General features: G+C 34.3%; 1 long non-coding RNA gene across 2 annotated transcripts in view; it reads right to left on the reverse strand.

Moving 5' to 3' along the window:
- Positions 1-935: 935 nt before the first annotated feature.
- The window catches only part of LOC103095441 (uncharacterized), a 183,408-nt gene continuing 158,935 nt past the window's right edge, over positions 936-25,408 (reverse strand). For both annotated transcript variants that reach the window (XR_008914645.1, XR_008914644.1), the window contains 3 exons: positions 14,285-14,359; positions 13,003-13,132; positions 936-8,968 (listed from right to left, as the gene is read on the reverse strand). This is a non-coding gene — a long non-coding RNA (uncharacterized LOC103095441). The remainder of the gene's footprint in view (positions 8,969-13,002; positions 13,133-14,284; positions 14,360-25,408) is intronic.

Here is a 25,408-nt window from a genome sequence, read left to right on the forward strand (position 1 = left end):
AATTTTCCCCCAGTTTGTTTTGTTCCTTCTGATTTTGGTTGTATTGGTTTTGTATGTTCAGAAACTTTTTAATTTAGTATAATCAAATAATTTATATTTTGTAATGTTCTCTATTTCTTGTTTGTTCTTAAATTCCTTTCTTTCTCATAGGTCTGACTATATATATATATATATATATATATATATACACACACATATATATATATATATATATATGCTCTCATAGGTATACTATTTTATATTCACCTAATTTATGATTTCATTTTATATTTGTCAGTAACCCATTTTGAATTTATCTTGGTATAGGATATGAGATACTGATCTAAAACTAATTGTTCCCATATTGTTTTCCAACATTCTGAGTAGTTTGTCAAATAATGAGTTCTTGTTCCAAAGTCTGGGATCATTGGGATTATTGAACATTAGCTTGCTGAGGTCATTTGTCCCTAGTCTATTCCATTGATCCTCTCTTCTGCCTCTTAGCCAGTACCATGTTGTTTTAATGACCACTGCTTTATAGTACAGTTTAAGATCTGGTACTGCTAGGCAACCATCTTTCATATTCTTTTTCATTATTTCACTTGATATTCTTGAACTTTTGTTCTTCCAGATGAACTTTGTTATCGTTTTTTCCTAATTCTATAAAAAAAAGCTTCTTGGAAGTGTGATAGGTATGGCACTGAATAAGTAAAATAATTTGGGTAAGATTGTCATTTTTATTATATTAGCTCATCTTATACAGAAGCAATTAATGTTTTTTTCAATTATTTAGATCTAGTTTTAATTGTGTGAAAAATGTTTTGTGGTTGTGTTCATGTAATTCCTTGTCTGGGCAAATATATTCCTGAATATTTAATATTATTTAGAATGATTTTATTTTATTTTAAATTGAAATTTCTTATTTAATTAATTAATTTAGAATATTTTTCCATGGTTACAAGATTCATGTTCTTTCCCTCCCCGCAAGCCCCACTCCCTGTAGCTGACACACAATTCAACAGGGTTTTCCTTGTGTAATTGATCAAGACCTATTTACTTATTATTGATAATTGCACTATGGTGATCCTTTAGAGTCTACATCACCAGTCATATCCCCATCAACCCAGGTGATCAAGCAGTTGTTTTTCTTCTGTGTTTTTAGCGATTTTAATTGGAGTTTCCCTTTCTAACTCCTGCTACTAATTTTTGTTGGAAATATACAGAAATGCTGATGATTTATATGGGTTTTATTTTGTACCCTGCAACTTTAATAAACTTGTTGATTATTTTCACTGGCCTTTTAGTTGATTTTCTAGGATTCATTAAATAAACCATTATTTCATCTGCAAAGAGTGATAGTTAATACTCCTTATTGCCTATTTTAATCCATTCCATTTCTTTTTCTTCTCTTAATTGCTACCACTAGCATTTTATAGTACAATATTAAATAATAGAGATTGGAACCCTGTCAGTGGTGAGCTGGATTCCATCAGAACAGTACATAGGATGGTAGGCTAGACAACTCTCTACCTCTTTCCTATATTTTGCTCTCATACTATTTCTACTTTGATGTAATAAAGCTGTTAAAGCTACTAGCAGCATCATAACTGAATTTTAATTATTACATACCTTAATTTCCTCTTCATTAGAGGTGAGATCACACTTTTCATCTTTGATACTGTTACTTTGATTCTTTTCTTTCTTTTTTATTAGATTAACCAGTACTTTTTTCAAAGTACCAGCTCCTAGTCTTATTTATTAGTTCAATAATTTTTTTTTACTTTCAATTTGATTAATTTTTCCTTTAATTTTTAGGATTTCCAATTTAGTTTTCACCTGGGGATTTTTAATTTGTTCTTTTTTCTAATTTTTTAAGTTGCAAGACCAAATCATTCATATCCTTCCTTTCAATTTTTATTAAAGGGACTCAGCAATATAAAAATTCCCCTGAGTCCTGCTTTAGCTGTATCCCATAGGTTTTGATATGTTGTTGCCTCATTGTCATTCTTTTTAATGAAGCCCATAATGGTTTCTATTATTTCTTCTTTGACCCACCAGTTTTGAAGAATTAGATTATTTAGTTTTCAATTAATTTTCAATGTGCCTTTCTATGGAGCCTTATTAACTATAATTTTTATCACATTATGATCTGAAAAAGTTGCATTTATTATTTCTGCTTTTCTGCATTTTTTGCAATATATCTAAGCCCTACTACATAGTCAGTCTTTGTATATATACCATGTACTGATGAGAAGTTATATTCCTTTTTATTCCTGTTCAGTTTTCTCCAGATAGCTATTAGTTATAATTTTTCTAGCATTTCATATACTTCTTTCTTATTTTTTGGTTTGATTTATCTAGTTCTTATAGGGAAAGGTTGAGACCCCCCACTAGTATGGTCTTACTATCTATTTCCTCCTTGAGCTCCTTTAACTTTTACTTTAGAAATCTAGATGCTATACCATTTGGTTCATAAATGATTAGTAACGATATTACTTCATTGTGTTTAGTACCCTTTAGCAAAATATAATTTCCTTCCTTATCTCTTTTAATCAAATCAATTTCTACTTTGACTCTGGGTATCATGACTGTTACTCTTGCTTTTTTTTTTTAGTTTAGATGATGCATAATAAATTCTGCTCTAGCATTTTACCTTGAATCTTTGTGTGTCACCTTGCCTCAAATGTGTTTCTTGTAAACAATATATAGTAATATTTTGGTTTTTAATCCACTCTTCTGTCTGCTTCCATTTAATGGATAAGTTCGTCCCATTCACATTCAGTGTTATGATTACTGTGTATTTACCTCCATCATATTATCCCCTTTAGATTGTACTCTATTCCCTTTCACTCTATTCCTCCTCACCAGTATTTGCTTTTTTCACACACACACACACACACACACACACACACATACACCTACACCTCCCTTTAATTATCCTCCCCTTTATTTTTCTTGTTCCTCTTCAACTTCTCTGTAGGTTGAAAGAATTCTATAACCCACTGAGTATACTAGTTTTTCCCTCTGCAGTCAGTTACAATGAAAGTTAAGTTTAAGCATTGCCTATCATCACCCTTTGTCCTCCCCTCTCTGTAATGATTTTTCATGCATCTTTGGTGCAACCCTCTATTTCAGCCCTTTACTGATTTTTTACATACCATTCATATGCATACATATAATATCATACTTATAATTTCAATCATCACATTTACATATATATCATATCTTCATATACATCATATCATCATAATCAGCTAATTATCCACCCTCTTTGTGAGTAAATTCCTTCTATCTTCTCAACTACTAAGAATAATTTTTGAGAATTACAGAAATACTCTTTCCATGTAGACATATAAACATTTTAATCTTAATGAGTTCCTTAAATTTTCTCTTTCTTATTTACCTTTTTGGGCTTCTCTTGTGTTTCAGGTTTTGGACTTCAAATTTTTGTTTAGGTCTGACTTATTCCTCAGGAATGCTTGGAAATCTTTGATAATCTTATTGAATGACCATATTTTCCCCTGAAAGAATATACTCAGTTTTGCTGGATAGGTGACTCTGGGATGTAAACCCAAATCTTTTGCAACCCTGAATATCACAATCCATGCTTTACAATATTTTAATGTAGAAGCTGCCAAGCCCTGTGTGATCCTGATTGTAGCTCTGTGTTATTTGAATGGTTTCTTTCTGGCTGCTTCAAGTATTTTTTCCTTAACTTGGTGGCTCTTGAATTTAACTATTTTATTCCTGGAAACTGTCATTTGAATTCTATTTTAATTTTATTTTCTTGTTTGAGGATCTCTGGGAAGTTTTCTTTGATAAATTCTTATAGTGTGATGTCTCAGGGTTTTTTTTTTTTGATCATGACTTTCTGGTAGTCCAGTAATTCTCAAATCGTCTCTCCTAGATCTATTTTCTAGGTCATTTATTTTTTTCAGTGAGATAATTCATGTTTTCCTCTGTTTATTCATTTCTTTGATTCTGCTTTTGTTTCTTGATTTCTCATGAAGTCATTAGTTTCTAGATGGTCAATAATGATTTTTAAGACATGATTTTCCTCTGTCAGTTTTTGGTTCTTCTTTTTTCAATTTGTCCATTTCTCCTTGCATCACTTTCTATTCACCTTGTAGCACTTTCCTTTCTTCTTGCATCACTTTCATTTTTCTTCCCCACTTTTCCTCTACATCTCTTAATTGGTTTTTGAAGTCTTTTTTGAGGTCTTCGAGAATTTGTGTCACATCCATTTTTTCTTTTGGACTTTGCATGCATTTCCTTTCCTTTTTACTGTCCCTTTCTGTGTCTGTACCTTGCTCTTTGTCTCCATGAAAAATTCTTTGGAGTTAGGTGTTTTTTGTTTGCTTATTTTTCCTATCTAATTATAGGTAGACTGTTTTCTAGGAAGTTGAGATACCCTCTTCAACTTCAGTCATTCCTTGATATTATTTTTAGCTTGTTTTCTGGTTTGTTACTAGTTTATCAGATGGTCTGAGAGCTAAGAGCTCTGAGAGCCCACTCCCCCTGCTCATTCAATTGCCCTTTGAGATGCTGGTACCTTAAAAACTTTCCTCAGGCTTAGGTGTAAGCTTTTTATCTTACTGTGAACTTGATCTGGTCAAGGGCTGGTCAAATTCAAGCCCCAGGCTTAGGCTTATGGTTTTGGTCTCATTGTGTTCTTGATTCAGTCAAGCACACATTTAATTGCCCTGTCCTGGAGGTCTACCCTTAGTTTTGGGGAAAAGATATTGGGAGGGAGGACTCCCCCTGAGAACTGTGTCCTTACCACAAACCATGGATTATGTCCTCATCCCCAGCCCAGACTGGGATTCCTGACTTTTCTCTGGGCCCACAATTATCAACCCCCTCCAGATGTCTCTACAGTTTTAAAATTTCAGTGGGGTATGAATTGGCTTGGACCACTATTGGCCCATGGAGGTCTCAAGTCTGAATGTTAATTTGGGCTTATGTTTGGAACCTGTGACAGCATATGCAGGGTGGGTGGGTGGGTGGCAGGGGTTATAGTTTGCTCTTCACTCCTTGTTATAGTCTCTTGCTGGCTCTGTTCCCTTCTCACTTCAATTCCCCAGATGGTCTCTGCCTACCTTTTGAGCCTTTTTTTTAAAGTTTTTTTCACTCAGTCTCTTTGTTGGTTCTTTCACTTCTGTATTTGCTTTGTGGCAATATTTTGCTCTTGGTTAGGAGTCCTTTATCTTTTTTAATCAAATCTATTTTTACTTTAGCTTTATCTGAGATCATGATTGCTACTCCTGCCTTCTTTGTCTCAGTTGCAGCCCAGTAAATTCTGCTCTAACCTCTTACCTTTCCATTATGTATGTCTACCTGCATGAAGTGTGCTTCTTGTAGACAATGTATGCTAGTATTCTGGTTTTTAATCCATTCTGCTATCTGTTTCCATTTTGTAAGTGAGTTCATCCTAGTCACATTCACAGTTATGATTACCATCAGTGTATTCCCTTCCATTTTGACCTCTTCCTTTAATCCTACCTTTTCTCTTATCCCTTTTACTCTCTCCTCCAGCATTTTACTTTTAGTCAGCCTCTTCCCTTTCCTCTCCCTAATATTACTCTCCTTCCTCCCCCTCCCTTCTTATTACTCCCTTCTTACTATAGGGCCCTTTGAATGCCCCCAACCTCTCCCTATTTTGCATTGCTCTCTCCCCACCATCCCATTTCTCATTATCCTTTTACTTCTCTATAATGCAAGATATAATTCTATGCCCCAATGGATCTGAGTGTTCTTCCATCTCTGGGTCAATTCCAATGAGTAAAAGATTTAAGTATTATGTCTACGACCTCTTCCTCCCTTCCATTATATTGGTCTTCTTCCCCACCCCTACTCTGTGTGCTTCTTTATGAAATGTATTTCATCCTCTTTTCCCCTTTTTCTATTTTTAATATTATCCTCTTTTCACTCATAGTTTTTAATATACATATCATCCTCATATAGTTTACCACTATACCTTCTATGTATACTTCTTCTAGCTACTATGATGATGATAATAATTTTAAGAGTTATAGATATCATCTTTTTATATAACAATACATGCTATTTGACCTTATTGAGTCCCTTAATTTTTTTTCTTCCTGATTTACCTTTTTGTGATTCTCTTGAGTTCTATATTTGGGCATCAACTTTTATGTTTAAGTCTATATTTTTAGGAATGCTTGGAAATCTATTTTATTAAATGACCATTCTTCCCCCTGAGAGAATATAATAAATTTTCCTGGGTAGTTGATTCTTGGTTGTAGATCCAATTCCCTTGCCTTCTGGAATATCATATTCCATGCCTTCTAGTCCTTCGGTGTAGATGTAGCTAGGTCCTGTGTAATCCTGACTGAGGTTCTGTGATATCTGAATTGTTTCTTTCTAGCAGTTTGTTATATTTTCCCCTTGATCTGGAAACTCTTGAGCTTGGCTATAACATTCCTGGTTGTTGTCATTTGGGGATTTAATACAAGGGGTAATCTGTGGATTCTTTCTATCTCTTTTTTACCCTCTTGTTCAAGAATATCAGGGCAGGTTTTTTGTATAATTTCTTGTAGAATAATGTATAGGCTTTTCCTTTGGTCATGATTTTCAAGTAGCCCAATAATTCTTAAATTGCCTCTCCTGGATCTATTTTTAAGGTCAGTTATTTTCTCAGTGAGGCATCTTATATCATTTTTAATTTTTTATTCTTTTGATTTTGTTCTATTGCTTGTTTTGTGAAGTCATTAGTTTCTAATTGTCCAATTCTGTCTAGTTTTTAGAGACTGAAATTCTTCCACAACCTTTTAATCTTCCTTTTCTTTTTGGTCCAGTCTTTCTTTCAAGTCATTTTTCTCTTCTTCCATTCTTTTTTCCCTATTTTCCAGCAGGTCAGTTCCAGCTTTCAGTGCCTGTGCCTTTGTTTCCAGATGACTTATTTTGCTTTTTAGTCTATTTTTATTTTGCTATTTCAGCCTGTCTTATTTGATTTTTTAATTATTTTTTGAGCTTCTCCAAAGCCTGCATCTAGCTCCCTGATTTTTTTGAGGCTTTGCTTTATGTTCCTTGGTTCTCAGGCTCTTCCATTTGATCCTTACTCCCATTGAAGCTTTTGACTGTGACTTTTTTTCTTTTTCTCTTGTTTAATCATTTTATTTATTTTTATTTGTTTATTTTTCTCAGGCTATGGAGTATTATCTTGCCCCTTTGCTGGTTTTCTGTATCAGAGTGTTTGGGCTGCTATGCCCAAAGGCCAAATCTTCTCTTTTCTCAATCCTCTGCTGGTATTTAACCAACTTTGCTAGCCTACTGGGCTAGCCTGCCCCAGGTCATATTCTTCACTGTGCTCTACCTGGGACTCACTCAGAAGCCAGGTATGATTGCAGATCTCAGTGAGATGGGTGGGTGAGGGTGTCCCTCCCTATAGCCCCACCCCAAGTTCCCCTCTACCAGCTATTACCTGGCTCTTGTGTGATGAGTCAGAGACAAACCTTTTTTCTTTCAGAGCTGCAGTCTCTAACCTGGGCAATCACAGACTGTCCGTCTTATCTGATCACACAGATCAGTAGTTATGGGTGGGGGAGGGTATTCAACCTGCCCTTCTGTCCTTTATCCCATGAAAATAGCCTCTCTGTGCTCACCTTTTAAGATATTTTCCATAGGAGAGTCCCATGTCCTACTGTCCTTGTTGGATTCAGGTTTCTGTTGTCTGAAGCATATGATAAATATTGATATAAAAGGATTGTCTGAGAAAGATTGAGCTTTTGGTGCTTCTAAGTTGCCATTTTAGCTCCACTTAGGCATTGAATTTTAAAAGAGCTGATAAATGCTTCCTGTGGAAGATGGAATTGGAATTGGGATTTAAAAGAAAGTAAGGAAGCCATTAGATATAAATGAAGAACAAGAGGGTTCTAGGCATGGGGGACAATCAAAGCAAGTGCCCAGAGCTGAGAGATGGAATGCCTTATTGATGGAACATCAAAGGGGTCCATGTCATTGAATAAAATAGTATGTAGTTAGGACTAAGGTACTAGAAGTCTGGAAAGGTAAGGTATTACTAGATTATAAAGGGTTTTGAATGCCAAAAGAGGAATTTTGTATTTGATCCTGGAGATAAAAGGGAGACATTGGAGTTTACTGAGGAGGATGGTGTCATGGTCAGACTGGTGCTTTAGGAAGATCACTTGGGTCACTGAATGAAATATGGATTAGAGTGGGGAGTGAATTACCAGCAAAATCTTCAGGTTATTTCAATAGTCAAGGTGTGATGTGATGAGAGCCTGTACCAAGGTGTTGGCAGTACCAGAAGAGGTAAGGGAGCATTCGAAGTGATGCCCCAAAGGTGAAATCAATAGGTCAGACATGGGGTGTGAGAGAGTCAAAGATGATACCTAAGGGAATGGGAAGATTGTGTTATCCCAGAGTCCAGTGATGGTGAACCTATTAAAAGGGGGGTGATCTAAGAAATGTCCACAGGTGCCTGTGGAGAGGGGTAGGTGAGAAGCCCTGCCCCTCATCTCTCTGGTTTTCTAGTAACAAAATCTGGTGAACTCTGTGATGGGGTGACAGCTCTCATGCCCACTGAGTGCTTCCTCAGCCACATATGCCATTGGTTCACCACCATGGACCTAGACCATAATAAGTTTAGAAAGGGGAGGGTTAGAGTAAAGATAGTAAGTGTGGACATGTTGAGTTTAAGATGTGCACTGGACATCCAGTTTGAGATGTCTTAAAAGCCATTGCAACTGTGAGGCTGGATCTCAGCAGAGACTTTAGAGTGGGATAAGAAGATTTAAAAATCATTAGCATAGAGATGGAATGAAATCCATGGGAGATGATGAAATCACCAAGTGAAGTAGTATAGAAGGAGAAGAGGTCCCAGGACAGAACTCTGTGGGATACTTACAGTTAGAGGGCATGATCTGGATGAGGATCCAGCAAGGGAGACTAAAAGGGATAGGTTTGATAGGTCAGAGGACATCAAAGTGTGTAGTATCCACAAAACCTGAAGAGAAAGACCATATAGAATAGCTTTAAAATGGGGGAAATCATTTTGGAGAGAGTAAAATGAAAGAACATTGTTAGCACTGAAAAATGATTATCAATTGTATACCTAACATTTACCAATTGCATACCATTATCTCATTTTCTGTTTAAATATCAGTTTTAGATATGTAGCATACATGAAAGTAATGCAACTATATTTTTAAAGTTATCTAATTGCTACCTTTTTACTAAATGTCTCTTTAGACATATCTTTCTTCAAAATATATAATGGAGTTTTTTCTGCATTTCGCACAGGCTATATACCTACTATGAGCAAGATACTGTAAAAAAATTTTATTCCTAACAACATTTTATCTAAAAATCTAGGGAAAACTATTTAAAATTTGATACCTTTCAGCATGGATGGTCAGTGAAAACTATAACATTTTTATAACCCAATTCTCATTTTATATCAGAATATATATAAAATATCCTCAGGAAAATTCAAATTGAAGAAATGCATAATCTGTTTTACCCATTAAATATTTTGTATTAGCATGGGTTGAAATGTCTGTAAATAGCAGTTTCTTAAAATTCAGTTATTGTTCTCATGTGTATCTTGTTGAAAACTGAACTTGAAAATTGAGTTTTCCAATTTATTTGTGAGTAAATCAGCTTCTTGCCTTTTGCCTACTGGTATACTGAATTGACTTGAACAGAAACACATTAAAATGTAACATGAGAATCATATAGGAAGAGAGAAATGGCATAATTGCCATTCAGACATTCTATTGACCCAGCTATTAGGTGTTCATGTCACCAGAGAAACTCATAATTGAGCTTATTAAATAAATGCAAAGACTTATTTTTATTTGTTAAAATTATATTGTACCAGTTTAGAATTGAAGCATGACACTGATAAATTGATTGTATGTGGTTCTTGAGATGATTACTGCTTACAAAAGGGCATTTTCCAAATAACAAGGAAAATAACATTTTTACCTCTGGCCTCTTCAAACCCCAAACTAATAGTTTCTAAGTGCTAGGGGTTTGAGTATTCACTATTAGGGCACATTAAATCATTAATAGCTTCTCCTTCTTGGAATCCAACATGAAAAATTATTTATTGCTTTATAAGTTGCATAAAAACTTTGAAACTGCCTTTAATGAAACCTCACCATGGCATTCAAAGTGGCCCTGGGTTTTCAAAGACTGAGCCTTTGACTATAAAGTAGCTTCAACTTTTTGCCAGTGTCACTATAAAGATTTTTATTACAGGCTCACTGACACTGACTTTCTGCCTATTCATTTAGATGCAACCTAGCCAGTTTTCAAATAGTGCCCTCATCAGGTCCACTGAAGGGTGTTTTTTTTTTTTTTTTTGGTTGTGGCAACTCAAGAAGTCTGAAAGAGTTGTGATCTGTGCTGTTTGAAATAATTCTCAAATCAGCGAAATAAGGATACGTCTAGGTATCAACACATAATGAATGTGAAAAACTGTAAAGAATGGACCTAAGCTTATATACCTCAAGTCCTGTCCTTGGAAGGCCATATGCTTTTTTCAGTGTTCAGAACATTTTAGTTATTCATCTTTGGCTTTAGTTATTTCCACTTTCATTGTTCAACCCATCATATGTATTCTTTCCCTGTTGGGCTTACTTGACCTTATATTAATTCATCAATTTATTATATTCCCATGCTTCACTGAATTTTTTCTTATTCATTGTTTCTTATGGTAAAGTAATATCCTATTACATTCACATGCCACACTTTATATACCTTTTTTAATCACTGTACTTGACTTCAAAGAAGAACTAAGAAAATATTCCCCCTCCTTTCTTTGAAAACATAACACCCATTTGATGTGTTGCTTAGTTTCCTTCCTTCCTCCCTCTCTTCCTTCTCTTCTCCTCTTCATCCTTTCCTATCCCTTTCATCTCTCTCTGCCCCCAATCTCATCTTAGTGTGGAATCCTTTCCTCTTTTACTTTTCAGCATCTCTCTGTACCTATTCATACCATCACCTTTTGCTCAAGTTTCACTTGAACACCTACCCTTCCTTATATTTGCTCATGCTTCATTCTTTTTATATGATTCCTACTGATAATTTCTCTGCCTAGAGACTAGACTTTTTTACCCATTATTTGCCTCTTGGACTTTTTCATCTTTCATTCTTTCTCTTCCATTCTCAGTAGTTTACATTAAGTTTTTTTCCATAGTGCTTGAGCTCATCCCCTTTTTATTCCTGTGATATGGATAATTTCTTTTGCTCAGCTCTCTGGGGTTGAGAGGTCCTAGACTCTTTGACCTGGGAAGATGTGAGGATTCATCTGGATTCCTGTCTGGTGCAAACTCCCCAGGTACAGAACAATATCTGGGTTATAGGTACTTTCGTCTTAAATCAATGCCATAATGCTATGACACTCCCTTCTAACTCTCAGTCAGATGATATGCAACTCCAATATACTTTTGCCTAAGGCTGAAATTGTTGGCTTCAAGGAGAGAGGTTATCTGGATGCAAATATATTCCCTTTATCATTACCAGAGTTTTTTTCCCCTTAAATCTTTGGCTTTTGATCTGTGCTTTTCTCTCTCTAGTTTATGTTCAGCTTAGTCTGTAACTCCTTGATTTAACTGGGGTAAATATGGTTCCTCCCTTTCATAGATTCAGTTCTCATTTAAGCTAGATTGAATCAGATATGTTGATTTCTTATTAGAAATCAAATGTTAATGGGCCAACAAATAACTAGGTCCGGGAGATGGTCTCAATCTTCTCAACAGGATGTCACTGGGTATGTTCATTTCCTACAACTATATTCTATATAGTTACAGAAATCCAAAATAAAATAAAATTAACAGTCCATTTGGGAAATTATTAACAACTTTACTAAGCAATTTAATATTTATTTCTAAAACATTTATCATTATCCTAAGCTGGTATTTACAGTTGTAAAAGTGATCATTTTATTTCATTTTTATATTATTATTTCTATAGTCATCAGCTTTAATATATGGCTCAGAAATGTTTGTTTAAGGCTTCCATCTTCATGGTAGAATAAGATGTCAAGATTATAGCAACATTATTTTTACTTGACCCTTCCCCACACTGACAAATTTTAGTCAATGTTTCTATTTTAACCTGAATAAGTTGGGGAGCCCAGATGTACAGGACAAATCAAATGAAAACTTGTTATTTTAGTTATGATACCATAATTTCTACTTATAAATGTGTGCCTCCCTGAACTTATCAAACAATTTTAGATTCTAGACAATCACTTGACTAGAAGGTATCTGTTTTCTATGGAAAACTTCTTAAGAGTTTAAACAATCAAAAAATGAAGATTCAGTTCATAGTACCCTTGCCTTTAATTTCTGAAATACAATTCATTTACTTTTGGTGTCATTAAATATGGGCACTAGTATGGCAATCATTTAAGCTAGATTGAATCAGATATGTTGATTTCTTATTAGAAATCAAATGTTAATGGGCCAACAAATAACTCGGTCCAGGAGATGGTCTCAATCTTCTCAACAGGATGTCACTGGGTGTCTCTGTCCTAATCTAAAGAACACTGAAAAGCTTTTTTTTTTTCTTATTGATTCTTTAAAGAAGCAAATTCACTTGCCTCCAAGGCCTTGTCACTAAATAAGGGCTTGGTGCAGGGGCTTATTTTTGTGTGGGCATTGAATGATTCATTTTGCCTCCATACTTCCTCAGTATTTTCTTCTAATGACTGCAATACTATGTACATGTTCTTTCATAAATTCATAAGGATTCCTTATGATAGGTTCTCTGGGCACACTAGTTAAGTTATTAGCTTCAAAGGTATAGGGAAGGGCAAGAAATGTAACACATAACATTTAATAATGGTAATAAACTGTCTAGTCTATAGAATGATGATGAAAAATGAGGTTATACATCTAGAAAATAAGAAGAATATTACAACGGTGATTCTTAAAATAATGCAGACTATTATGAAAACTGCAAATGCAAAAAGGTGCTGAGCTACAAAATTTGAGTTAATTACATCATGAAGCAAAATTTGGCAACTACCTGACCATCCTACAAATGCACTGTGATCTCTGTCCATAGTCGGAGGTTCTTTGTTCCCATATGTGCTGTTTCTCTATCCAAATCAGGAACTCTTGTAGGAAGCAAGGCTTTTTGCTGACTCCTTCTGAATCTAGCATCACATTTTATGAAAGGAAAAAATATTTCCCTGTTGGAACACTTGGAACTTTAGGTCTCATGTTTTCTCTCTGTAAAATATTGGGGTTATAGTATGATCTCGAAGGCCTCTTCCAAGTCTAATATTCTAAAATTCCATAATTTTCTAGCAATGGTTCTTAAAACGTAGAAGTTCGGGGGGGGGGGTGCAACTGGATAGCTAGGTGGATTGAGAGCCAGGCCTAGAGACGAGAGGTCCTAGGTTCAGATCTGGCCTTGGACACGTCTTAGCTGTGTGACCCTGGACAAGTAACCCCCATTGCCTAGCCCTTACCACTCTTCTGCCTTGGAACCAATAAACAGTATTGATTCCAAGACAGAAGGTGAGGGTTTATTAAAAACATAGAAGTTCTGGAGTAACCCATCATTCAAAAGAATATTTGAAATAGCTAGTTCTTTTTTCTGACTTCTTTCTTTGAACTTCCAAGGTTGATACCTGTTGCCTTTAAAAATCTGAGAATTTTCTTTTCTACTGTTGCTATTTTTCAAATATGTTTAACCTTGACTGTAAATTATTAATTAGTACAGTGATTTCTTCTTGACTTATCTGCTTCAAAATGTAGAAATAAATCCTTGATAGACCAATACATATAATATACAGGTATCCCTTCCACATTGTAACTTTCCTCATCAAGTTTGTGATTTAACACAAGTTGGCATAAGAAATTAAATGGAAATTTGGGAGGAATTTTGTGGAAGCTGCAGATGACACACAAAGGCCAGCAGATGACACAGAAAAAAGTTTAGAGAGTAAGGAATCCATAAAACATATTTGTAGCATTGTATAATGTCAACATTTTATCTTTCAATTCCATAAATATATGCAATTTCTTTTTAAAAGTTAAAATAAGTAAAAAGTTAAACTTAGTAAAAAGAACAAGAAAGACAGAAAAATTTTATTTGGATTTTCCACTTTGCAGTGGCACAGTGCTCCTAACCACTGCTATTTGGAATTGTATAATTAGTCTGCTTTACAAAAGAACTTTCATTATGTAAAAACAATTAAAGGAAACATTTATGTGACAAGTGATTTATAGTAGTATTACTTAATTCAACTTCATTTTTCCTTATGTGTTTTAACATTTCCAACATCTCATTCGCCACTCACCTTTTCTGGGTCTCTTTCTCATTGGAAACCGAATAATGAATTGATCATTGGAGAGTAACAGGACATACATAGTCACTATAAAAAAGCACAAACATTTTGTTATTTCTCCATCTTCCCTAATAAGATCATATAGACACCTGTAAAATTAAAACTTCATTGAACAGTGGGTAAATATAATGAAATCTTAGACATATAACATCTGATTTTTAAGCTTTTCCTGACTGGAATCTTCTGAAAACAATATGTCTCTCCCATAAATGCCTCAGATAAAATTTTTTATGTCATATAAAATTTGCTTTGACCTAGATCCTTTCAAGAGCCAATGTTGCTATTTGTTTAGTTTATCCTCCACTAACTTCTCTTCCTTCCTATCTGGAACCTTATGATAACTGAATTACTCCTAGTTTTACAAGCAAGTCTATTGTTCAGTAGTAGAAGTTCATCTTTCTCAAATATTGAGATTTATGTCAACCTAGTGCAGTTACTAAGCCAGGAAATATTTTATCAGTTACATCTATGACTCAGGCTATTTTCACAATGACCAGTGCTAAAGTAGAGATCATATTTACGTATGTCAACATAATGATAATTTGGAGTAGTGGACATGGACAAGCTGACATTTAGTCATCTGACCCTGGGAAAGAGTTGTTTTTTTTTTTTAATTTACCTACCCTGAGTTTTCTTTTTCCTATTTTAAAGTAATAGGGTTTACTTTATTATTATCATCCCAAATGTTTATATAACTAAAAACAAGCATTACTAAATATAAAGAAAAAGCAATTACACAACATGAAGTCACAGATTTCCTCATATATTTAACTTACTTTTCTTCACATTTACATAACAGATCCTATCCACTAATGTCCCAACCCTTCCCTAAGTTCCCCACATCACAGAGAATAGTGTCATGGAAAACAACATGTTCATATGAATTGTCTTTCATGTTTTATCTTTCAATTCATTTTCTAGGAGTAGGATTCTCAATTTATTCTTCTTAAACTCTTAGTTCTGTGGCTGTGTATAATGTTATCCCAGTTCTACTCATATCACTGTTCATTATCCCATAGAGTTCTCTCGGGAATTTTTTTTCAAATCAGTTAATTTTAATTTAATTTTAACAGTTCAAATCTGTTAATTTTTCTTATGACACAATAGTATTCCTTCAGAATCAAATATCACAATTTGTTCAGCTATTCCCCAATTGATGGGCATCTCCTCAGTTTCCAATTATTTGCTACCACAAAGAGAGCTGCTATAAATATTTTGATATATATATTTATTTTTTATTTTTCCATGATTTGGGGAGGTATACACAGTTTTATAACTCTCTAGGTGCAATTCCAAATTGTTCTCCCAAAGGTTAGATCATTTCACAGCTCCACCAACAGCTCATTAGTGTCTTTGTTTTTCTACATCCCTTCCAATATTTGCCACTTTGCCCTTTTGTCATTTTAGTCATTATGATGGATGTGAGTTGATATCTCAAAATTCTTTTGGTTTGCATTTCCCTATTCAGTAGTGATTTCAAGCATTTTTTCATATACTATGTATATATATATTATGTATATATAGCTTTTATTTCTTTATCTGAAAGTTGTTCAGGCTTTGCACGAGGTTTAACAGAGACATGATTATTGCTAATTGAAAATTGTCTGTTCATATGTTTTGCCCATTTATCAATTGGAGGATGGCTCTTATTAATATAAATTAGACAAAGTTCCCTATATATTTGAGACATCTGAGAGGCTGTTTATAAAAAATTTTTCCCCAATTTTTTGCTTTCCTTCTAATCTTGGCAATGTTTATTTTTACAAAAGCTTTTCAGTTTAATGTATTCTAAACTATACATTTTGCATTTCACAATACGCTTCTTCTCTTGTTGACCTATAAATTTCTCTCCATAAATCTGATCAATAGGATGTTCTCTGTTCTTCTAATTTATTTATGATGTCTCCTTTTCTGTCTAGATTTTGATCTTAATGAAATGGTGAAAGATACTGGCCTATACCTAATTTCTGGAAAGCTAGTTTCCAACTATCCAAGCATTCTTTATCAGACAGTGATTTGTTTCCCCCAAATCCTGCATCTATGATTGTCAAAAACCAAATTACTATAATCTTCTATTGATATTTGTTGTATGTCTATTTTGTTCCAATATTCTACCTTTCTATTTCTTAGTACCAGATAGTTTTGATAATTACTGCCTTATAATATAATTTAAAATCTGCTACTGCTAGACCTCCTGCCTTTATTTTTTTATTAATTTCATTGATATTCTTGATCCTTTATTTTTCCAAATGAATTTTATTTCTTGTTACTCAATGAAACAGTTTTTTGGTAATTTGATTGGGATGGCATTAAATAAGTACATTAATTTAAATGGGATTATCATTTTAATTATATTGGCTCTGCCCATCCATGGACAATTAATATTTTTCCATTTATTTAGATCTGACTTTGTGTAAAAAGGGTTTTATAATTATGTTCATGTAGTTCCTGCTTTGTTCTGTCAGGTATAGTTCCAAGTATTTTATTCTGTCTGTGGTTATTAAAAATTTTTTCTTTACTTTATTCCAATAACAAATGTACACATACATTTTCCAAAGTTATATGATTCATCTTGTCTCCCTCCCCCGTCCTGGAGTTTACAAGCAATTACACTGGGTTATACATTTATTATCACTCAAAATATATTTCCATATTATTTATTCTTACAAGAGAGTAAATTTTATAAAACCAAAACCCAAATTATATGCCCAAATAAACAAGTGATAAATCATATATTTTCACTTCCATTTCTACTCCAACAATTCTTTCTCTAGAGGTGGATAGCGTTCTTTTTCATAAATCCCTCAGAATTGTCCTGGATCATTGTATTGCTGTTAGTACCAAAATTTCTCACATTTGATCATCCCACAGTATTTCAGTTAGTGTGTTTAGTGTTCTCCTGGTTCTATTTATTTCACTCTGCATTAGTTCACTTGGGTTTTTATATTTCTTTATGCAATCATCCCATTCATCTTTTCTTACAGCACATTTGTATTCCATCACCATCATATACCACAATTTGTTCAGCCATTCCTCAATGGAGGGGCATCCCTTTAGTTACTAATTCCTTGCCACCTAGCTCTGGTTATTTTAAATGGAGTATCTCTTTCAGTATCTTCTTGCAGGACTTTTCAGTAATATATAAAAATATAATATATAAAAATGCTGATAATGTGGATTTATTTTATATTCTGTTGCTTTGCTAATATTATCTATGGTTGCTGTACAGTTACCCACAACCAGGGCTTCAGTATCTCCAAGGGTAACAGATACAGCTCACCCACAGAGTGTAGTAGTACAGCCAACAGTAGCAGTGACTACATTAGTAGCTCCAGGGCAGCCTCAGCCCTTATAGCAACTATAGTTAGTTGTAACAAATAACTTCCTGGATTTGCCACCACCTTCACCACCAAAAGCAAAAACCATTGTCTTGCCTCCCAACTGGAAAATGACCTGGGATCCAGAAGGAAGGCTCTACTATTACCATGTCATCACAAGGCAAACTCAGTGGGATCTTCCTACTTGGGAAAGCCCAAAAGTTGAGGCCATCCTTGAATATGAGGCTGAAATGGACCTGGGAACACCAACTTATGATGAAAACACTATGAAGTCTTCCAAAAAAAACAAAACTGCAGAAGGAGATACCTCAAGTGAATTGGCCAAGAGCAAAGAAGTGTTCAGGAAAGAGATGTCCCAGTTTATTGTGCAGTGCCTGAAACCTTATCAGAAACCTGACTGCAAAGTGGGGAGGATAATCACAATTGAAGATTTCAAACACTTAGCCTGCAAGCTGACTAAGGGTGTCATGAACAAGAAGCTGAAATACTGTAAGAACCCTGAAGACTTGGAGTGCAATGAGAATGAGAAACACAAAACAAAGTTGTACATCAAAAAGTACATGCAGAAGTTTGGGAATGTTACAAACCCAAAGAAGACACAGACTTGAAATAACTTATTGGTGGGTTAGAGTGGGAAGACAGAAGGGAAGAGTTAACTCAGTGAGAGAAATCCAAGGGTCCCTCCAATTCATTTCCCCCAACCTTGTCAGGGCTATTGTCACTGACGACTCTTGATACTTGAACACCCCAAGTCATGAAAAGTAAAGAAACCATATTCCATTTAATACAAAACAAAGCCACAGTAATATGCTATTGGGGTAGATGGGCCAAGACTGTCAGGGACCTGGGAGAGAGACTATTCTTTTCAATCTCCTGGACCTGACACATATTCTCTAACTTGGGTCTCCTACTTGGTGGTGCTGTTAGCACACTCATCCATGTGCACCACCTCTTACCTACCCCATGTGCTAGGGAATCTGTATTATATTTTAACATATATGTGAATATATTGATAAATTTGTTTTCTGAGGGGTTTTTTTTGTTTGTTTTTGCTTTTAGCCTATGTGTGCTAAGATCATGGGAACATTTTGTAAGTATAGTTTGGGTTCTCTTGCAAGGTTTAATCTGTTATCATGTAAATATTCCAGAGTAGGCTACCTCTAAGTTTCTGATCAGCCTCATGCTATGCTGATAAGATTGATTAAAATCATTTTTACTAAATCCAATTTTTACTGAACTTTTTATGTAAAAAAATTAAAAGAAAATCAATGAAAGAAAAAAATAAAATAAAATTATCTGTAGTTTCAACTCACTTTCTAGTTCAATTTCTGGAATTTTCTACATATACCATCATGTCATCAGCAAACAGAGATAGTTTCATTACTTCTTTGTCCATCTGATTCCATCAATTTCTTCTTCTCTTTTGTGTATTTGTAGCATTTCTAATGCTATGTTAAACAATATTGATGGGCATCCTTGTTTCACTCCTCATCTTATTGGGAAGACTTCTGGATATTCTCTATTATAGATGATACTTGCTGATGGTTTTAAGGTAGATCTTTTGTAGCATTTTAATATGAATGAGTATTGTATTTCATCAAAGGCTTTTCATGTATTTATTGATATAATCATATGGTTTTATTACTTTTATTTATAATATCAATTATACTGATAATTAAACCATACCTGCACTCCTAGTACAAATGTTATTTGGTGAAAATGTATTAGTGACATATTGTTGTAGTCTCCTAACTAGTATTATGTTTAGGATTTTTGCATCCATATTCATGAATGAAATTGGTCTATAATTTTCTTTCTCTCTTTTTACTTTTCCTGGTTTAGGTATCAGTACTATATATGTCTCCTAAAGAGGAATTTGGTAAAATTTCTTTACCTGTTATTTCAAATAATTTGTATGATATTAGAATTAGTCCATAACTGTTTGGTTGAATTCACTTGTAAAACTAACTGGTCCTGATGCTTTTTCTTAGGAAATTCATTTATGGCTTGTTTGATTTCTTCTTCAAAAATAGGTTCATTTAGGTATTCTACTTCTTGCTCTGCTAGTTTATTGTTTTGAAAATATTCTATTTCATTGTTAAATTTATTTTCATATAACTTAGCAAAGTAACTCCTAATAACTGCTTTAATTTCATCTTCTTTGGTGGCATATTCACCCCTTTCATCTTTAATGCAAGTTTCTCCTCTCTTATTTGTTAGTAGATTAATCAATGGCTTATTCTTTTTGTTGCCATTTTTGTAAAAATAACACCTAAATTTTATTTATTAATTCAATGGTTTTGAGTTTTCTTTTATAACATGTTTCTTCTTTGCTTATTGCTATAGGTAGCATTTCTAGTACAGTATTAAATAGTAGTGGGGAACTGCTGAGGCCTTAATGGCATCTCTGGGTACCCATCCTTGCTGCTCCAGTAGTTTGCACATCCCTGATTTTCTAGTCTTCTGGTCAGTGAGCAGGTGAGCTACAGCCCTTCAGAGACACTCTTCTCTAATTTCGTGTTGAATTTCTAGAATGTGTTTGGGGAAAGCTGCTCGCCCAGCCCCTGCCTCTGCCAGGCCTCAGGCACCCTGCTGCACCTGGGAGCAGGATGGACCTCTGGGCTGTTCTTCCTCAATGTCAGTAAGCACAAGTATTTATATGAATCTTTGTTATACAGACCGGTTTGTACTGGGAAGACATGTAGTTTATATGCATTGCATATAATGCATGCTGATGAATTTAAATACATGCTATTCATCATTTTAAGGAAATATTCTCTGGTGTTATAAAGGATGGGTGTTGGATTTTGTCAAAACCTTTTTCTCTATTGAAATAATTAAATAATTTCTGTTGGTTTTTATGTTATTGATATGGGATATATTTCCTAATATCGAACCGTCCCTCCTTTCTTGCTATAAAATCTACTTAGTCATGGTATATTATCCTTATAATATAGTTCTCTAATTGCCTTGTTTGTATTTTACTTAAATTTTTACATGAATATTCATTACATATTGGTCTATAATTTTCTTTCAAGATTTTTATCCTTCCTGATTTAGGTATCAATTTGTGTCATAAAAGGAATTTAGTAGGGTTGCTTTTTGATGTGATTTTTCATATAGTTTATAGATTATTATAATAAATTGTTCTTTAAAAGTTTGGTGGAATTAACTTGTGAATCCACCTGGCCCTTGGGCTTCTTTTCTTATGGAATTCATTGACAACCTGTTCAATTTCCTTTTCTGAGATAGGATCCTATTTCTTCTTCTGTTGGTCTGGGCAATTTATATATTTTTAAATATACATTTATTTCAGTTAGACTGTCAGATTTATTGGCATTTAATTGGGCAAAATAACTCCTAATAATTGCTTTAATTTCCTCATCATTGGTTGTGAATTCACCCTTTTAATTTTTGATACAGGTAATTTGGTTTTCCTGTCTTTTTCCTCAAATTAACCAATAGTTTATTTTATTTTATTTTTTCACAAAACCCACTCCTTGTCTTATTTATTAATCCAATGGTTTTCTTATTTCCAATTTTATTAATTTTTCCTGTCTAATTTAGTGTTTAATTAGTCTACTCCAAACCTTTCCAAATCAACAATTCTTCTCCTTGCATTTTTATTGATGTAGGTTTTGAAGAGTAATTATTTATAAAAATAACAACATCTATAGATGGAATCATTCTTATTAATCTTATTCAATTCCTTTCAAATTAATTATAACAACCCAAAATTTTATCATGCTTTATCCTAGATCACTGATGGTAAAATTATGGCATACTTGCCAAAGATGGCACACAGAGCACTCTCTGTGGCCACATGTGCTACCCTACCCTCAGAGTTTGTTACTAAAAGGCAGAGGGACTTGGACAGAGCTGCTCCCTTCCTGCTCTCCACCATGCCTGACAACATTTTTAATATCACCTGCCACTCCACCCAGTAGCCCAATGGGAGCTCTTTCTCCCTTCCCTGTGTGGGATAAGGGTAGGGGCAAGTCTGGCATTGAGAAGGGTGGGCATGGTACCATATATATAAATGTTTTGCACAAATATTTTTATTTTTTATCTCTTTGGGGTACAAACCCAGCAGTGGTATGGGCAGGCAACCTTTTAAAGCCCTTCAGGCTTTAAAAATTGCCCTCCAGAATAATTAGATCAATTCACAACTCCACTAGCTGTGTATTAGTGCTCCATCTTTGTCACATCCCCTCTAACATGTATTACTTTCCTTTGTTGCCATGTTGGTCAGTCTCCTAGATGTGAGGGGGTACCTCAGAGTTGTTTTAATTTTCATTTTTCTAATCAGAAGGGATTTAGAACCCTTTTTCATGTGTTTATTAATAGTTTTGATTTCATCATGTGAAAACTACCTAGTCATGTCCCTTGACTATTTGTTGATTGGGGAATGACTTGATTTTTTTGGAAATTTAACGTAGTTCATTATTTATTTGGGAAATTAAACCTTTGTCAGAGAGTTCTGTTATATTTTTCTGAGTTGGCTTCTTTCCTTCTAATTTTGGTTATATTGGTTTCATTTGTACAAACCCTTTTTTAATTTGATATAATCAAAATCATTCATTTTACATTTTATAATGTTCTCCATCTCTAGCTTGGTCAAGAATTCCTTCATTTCCCACAGATCTGACAGGTATACTATTCTCTGTTTACCTAATTTATTCATTATTTCATTTCCTATATTTAAGTCAATTAACAATTTTGAATTTATCTTGCTATAAGGTGTGAGATGTTAATCAGGACCTGGTTCTTCCCATACAGTTTTCCAATTTTCCCAGCAGTTTTTGTCAAATAGTGAGTTCTTGACCAAAAAGCTGGTATTATTGGGTTTATCAAACACTAACTTGCTAAGGTCATTTATCCCTAGTCTATTCCACTGATCCTCACTTCTGTCTCTTAGCCAGTACCATATTGTTTTGATTGTCACTACTTTATAATACAGTTGAAGGTCTGGTACTGCTAGGCGCCAATTCCTTACTTTTTTTCATTAGTTTTCTTGATATTCGTAAACTTTAGTTCTTCCAGATGAACTTTGTTATAATTTTTTTCTAATTCTATAAAATAAAATTGGTAATATGATAGGTATGCCACTGAATAAGTAAATTAATTTGGGTAGGATTGTAATTTTTATTATATTAGCTCATCTTACCCACAAGCAATTAGTATTTTCTACTTATTTAGTTCCAGTTTTAATTGTGTAGAAAGTGTTTTGTATTTGAGTTCATATAATTCCTATGTTTGTCTTGGCAGATAGATTCTTAAACATTTTATATTGTCTAGAGCGATTTTAAATTTAGTTTCTCTTTCTAACTCCTGTTGCTGGTTTTTGTTGGAAATACACAGAAATGCTGATGATTTATGTGGGTTTATCTTGTATCCTGAAACTTTGCTAACATTGTTAATTATTTCCACTAGATTTTTAATTGATTTTCTAGGATGCTTTAAGTATACCATATCATCTCCAAAGAGGGATGGTTAAGTTTCCTCAATGCCTGTTTTAATCCCTTCAATTTCTTTTTCTTCTGTAATTGCTATCACTAGCAGTTCTAGTACAAAATCAAATAATAGAAGTGATAACGGGCATCCTTGCTTCACTCCTGATCTAACTGGGAAGTCTTCTAACGTCCCCATTGCAGATGATACTTGTTGATGGTTTTAAATATACAGTTTATTATTTTTAGAAAAGGTCCATCTATTCCTAGACTTTCTGGTGTTTTCAATAGGAATGAGTGATGTATTTTGTCAAAGGATTTTCTGCATCTATTCAGATAATCATGTGATTTCTGTTGGTCTGGTTGTTGATATTCTATATACCAGTTTTCTGTGGACTTTGCTCCCAATCTCTGAAATATTATATGAAGATGACAGCTTTGGTGCAGCAAAAGACTTATAGTCTTCTGTATGTAAACAATGCTGGGAAATTGTGTAGTTGCAAGAAGTTTCTTCTTAATAGCTAAAAGAAAGTTATTTTTTAAAGCTTATGATTTCTAACTTAATATATTCTTATAAAAATACTATTTTAAAATTATTCTATAATTAAATTATTAACTTGAATCAGTAATTAGATGCTGCTGCTAAAAGTACTAAGAAAATGTCTAGGTTGAATTAACTCAGCTGATAGGCCTGGAGTTATTTGCTAATAAAAAGGAAATAGATCATTAAACTAATCAATACTAGGTGTTTCTTAGAGATTATCTTTAAATTATTATGTTGTCTTCTCTATTTAATTTGATATTTTCCTGGGGTTTCTTTAGGTATCATCCATTTCCCTTAAATTCTCAGTTTTGCTGTCATACCATCTTATATAATTTTTTATGATTCTTTTTTATCTCCTACATATTATGGATAATTGATATGACAAACACTTCATAAAGGGGTTTTAACCATCAACCTTAGGTGTTTTAATATAATGAGAATAACCTGAAAGGAAGTGTAAGCAAGACTGACCAACACATTGAGAGGAGTAATTGGGGGCAGTCCCCTCTGGCAACCAGACCTTACAAAAAACAATGGTGTATGGGGAAGAAGTGAAAGCTACTCTTACTGTCTATTCAGCAAGATACCATATGTTAGGCATCAGACATCTCATGCAGTTCTCTGGTTTTCTGGAAATCTCTCTTCCTATAACTTCTGGAAAATGCTGGTTCTCAGAGCAGTTTCTTTAGTAGATCTGCTCTTGTGGTTCAGGTTACTGGTAGATATCTTTTTTATGCTAACATTTTTTGCAAAATAGATCTTAATACAACTTAAGTCATTTTAATTTTGCTTTGTGTTTGGTGAGAACTAGATCAAACATCATGGTTCTAAACCTATTAATATGAGGAATACTCAGCTTACAGGTAAAGATAGCTCCAATGTAGAAGAAGGGCTCTTCCTCTCCTCACCAACAACCAATATAGACTACCTCAAAAGGACAAAACAATAAGTTCAAATGAGCAAAAGGGGATATGCAGTAGGGTATAGCACTGAAGGTAGGTGGGATTTGGGCATTTCCATGCTATAAGGGGGTGAAATAACTCCTACCAAAATGAGAGCTGATGAACACCCCCCCACACTCCACCTACAGTGCCAGAGTCAAAGCCAGCACACCAGAATAAGCATTAGTGTTGGGCAAGCTCTAGGAGCTCAGAAGCTGTTTAAGAGTACCATGGACTTACCCTACCCCTGAAGAGCAGCTAGATTTGGGACCCCAGGAGGCTGAGGAATGTGGACCTTGGATGCAAAGATAGAGTAGAGAGGGGCGGCACACAGTAGAAGCCACAGAGACTTGAAAAATAGCCTCAGGCAAAAACTGCTCCATAGCTCCATACATAGAGAGCCTGCCCTCTTCATGCAGACTTCTGGCTGGGAAGGGAAGAAATAACCAACATAGCAATGGCCAGCAACACCAAAGAAATACAATCTTCAACCACCAAAAAGAACAAGAGAAAGGCATTGACCCTGGATAATTTTTATGATGAAAAAATCCACATTACAGAGGAGATCATAGGGGATGACAAACAAGTAAACACACCAAACCCTTCCCCCCAAAATGGAAATTGGTCACAAGCTCTTAAAGAGCTAAAATCAAGATGATAAATTAAATGAGGAAGATAGAAGGAACTTGGCAAGAAAAGTGGGAAATAGTTCAAAAAGAAAATAACAGTTTAAAAGACTTAGAAAAAAAAGTCCAGAAATCAAATGAAATGATAAGGAAAATGGAGACCAGAATTAAATAGCT

The sequence above is a fragment of the Monodelphis domestica genome, chromosome X (assembly GCF_027887165.1).
Source record: "Monodelphis domestica isolate mMonDom1 chromosome X, mMonDom1.pri, whole genome shotgun sequence".
Classification (NCBI taxonomy): domain Eukaryota; kingdom Metazoa; phylum Chordata; class Mammalia; order Didelphimorphia; family Didelphidae; genus Monodelphis; species Monodelphis domestica.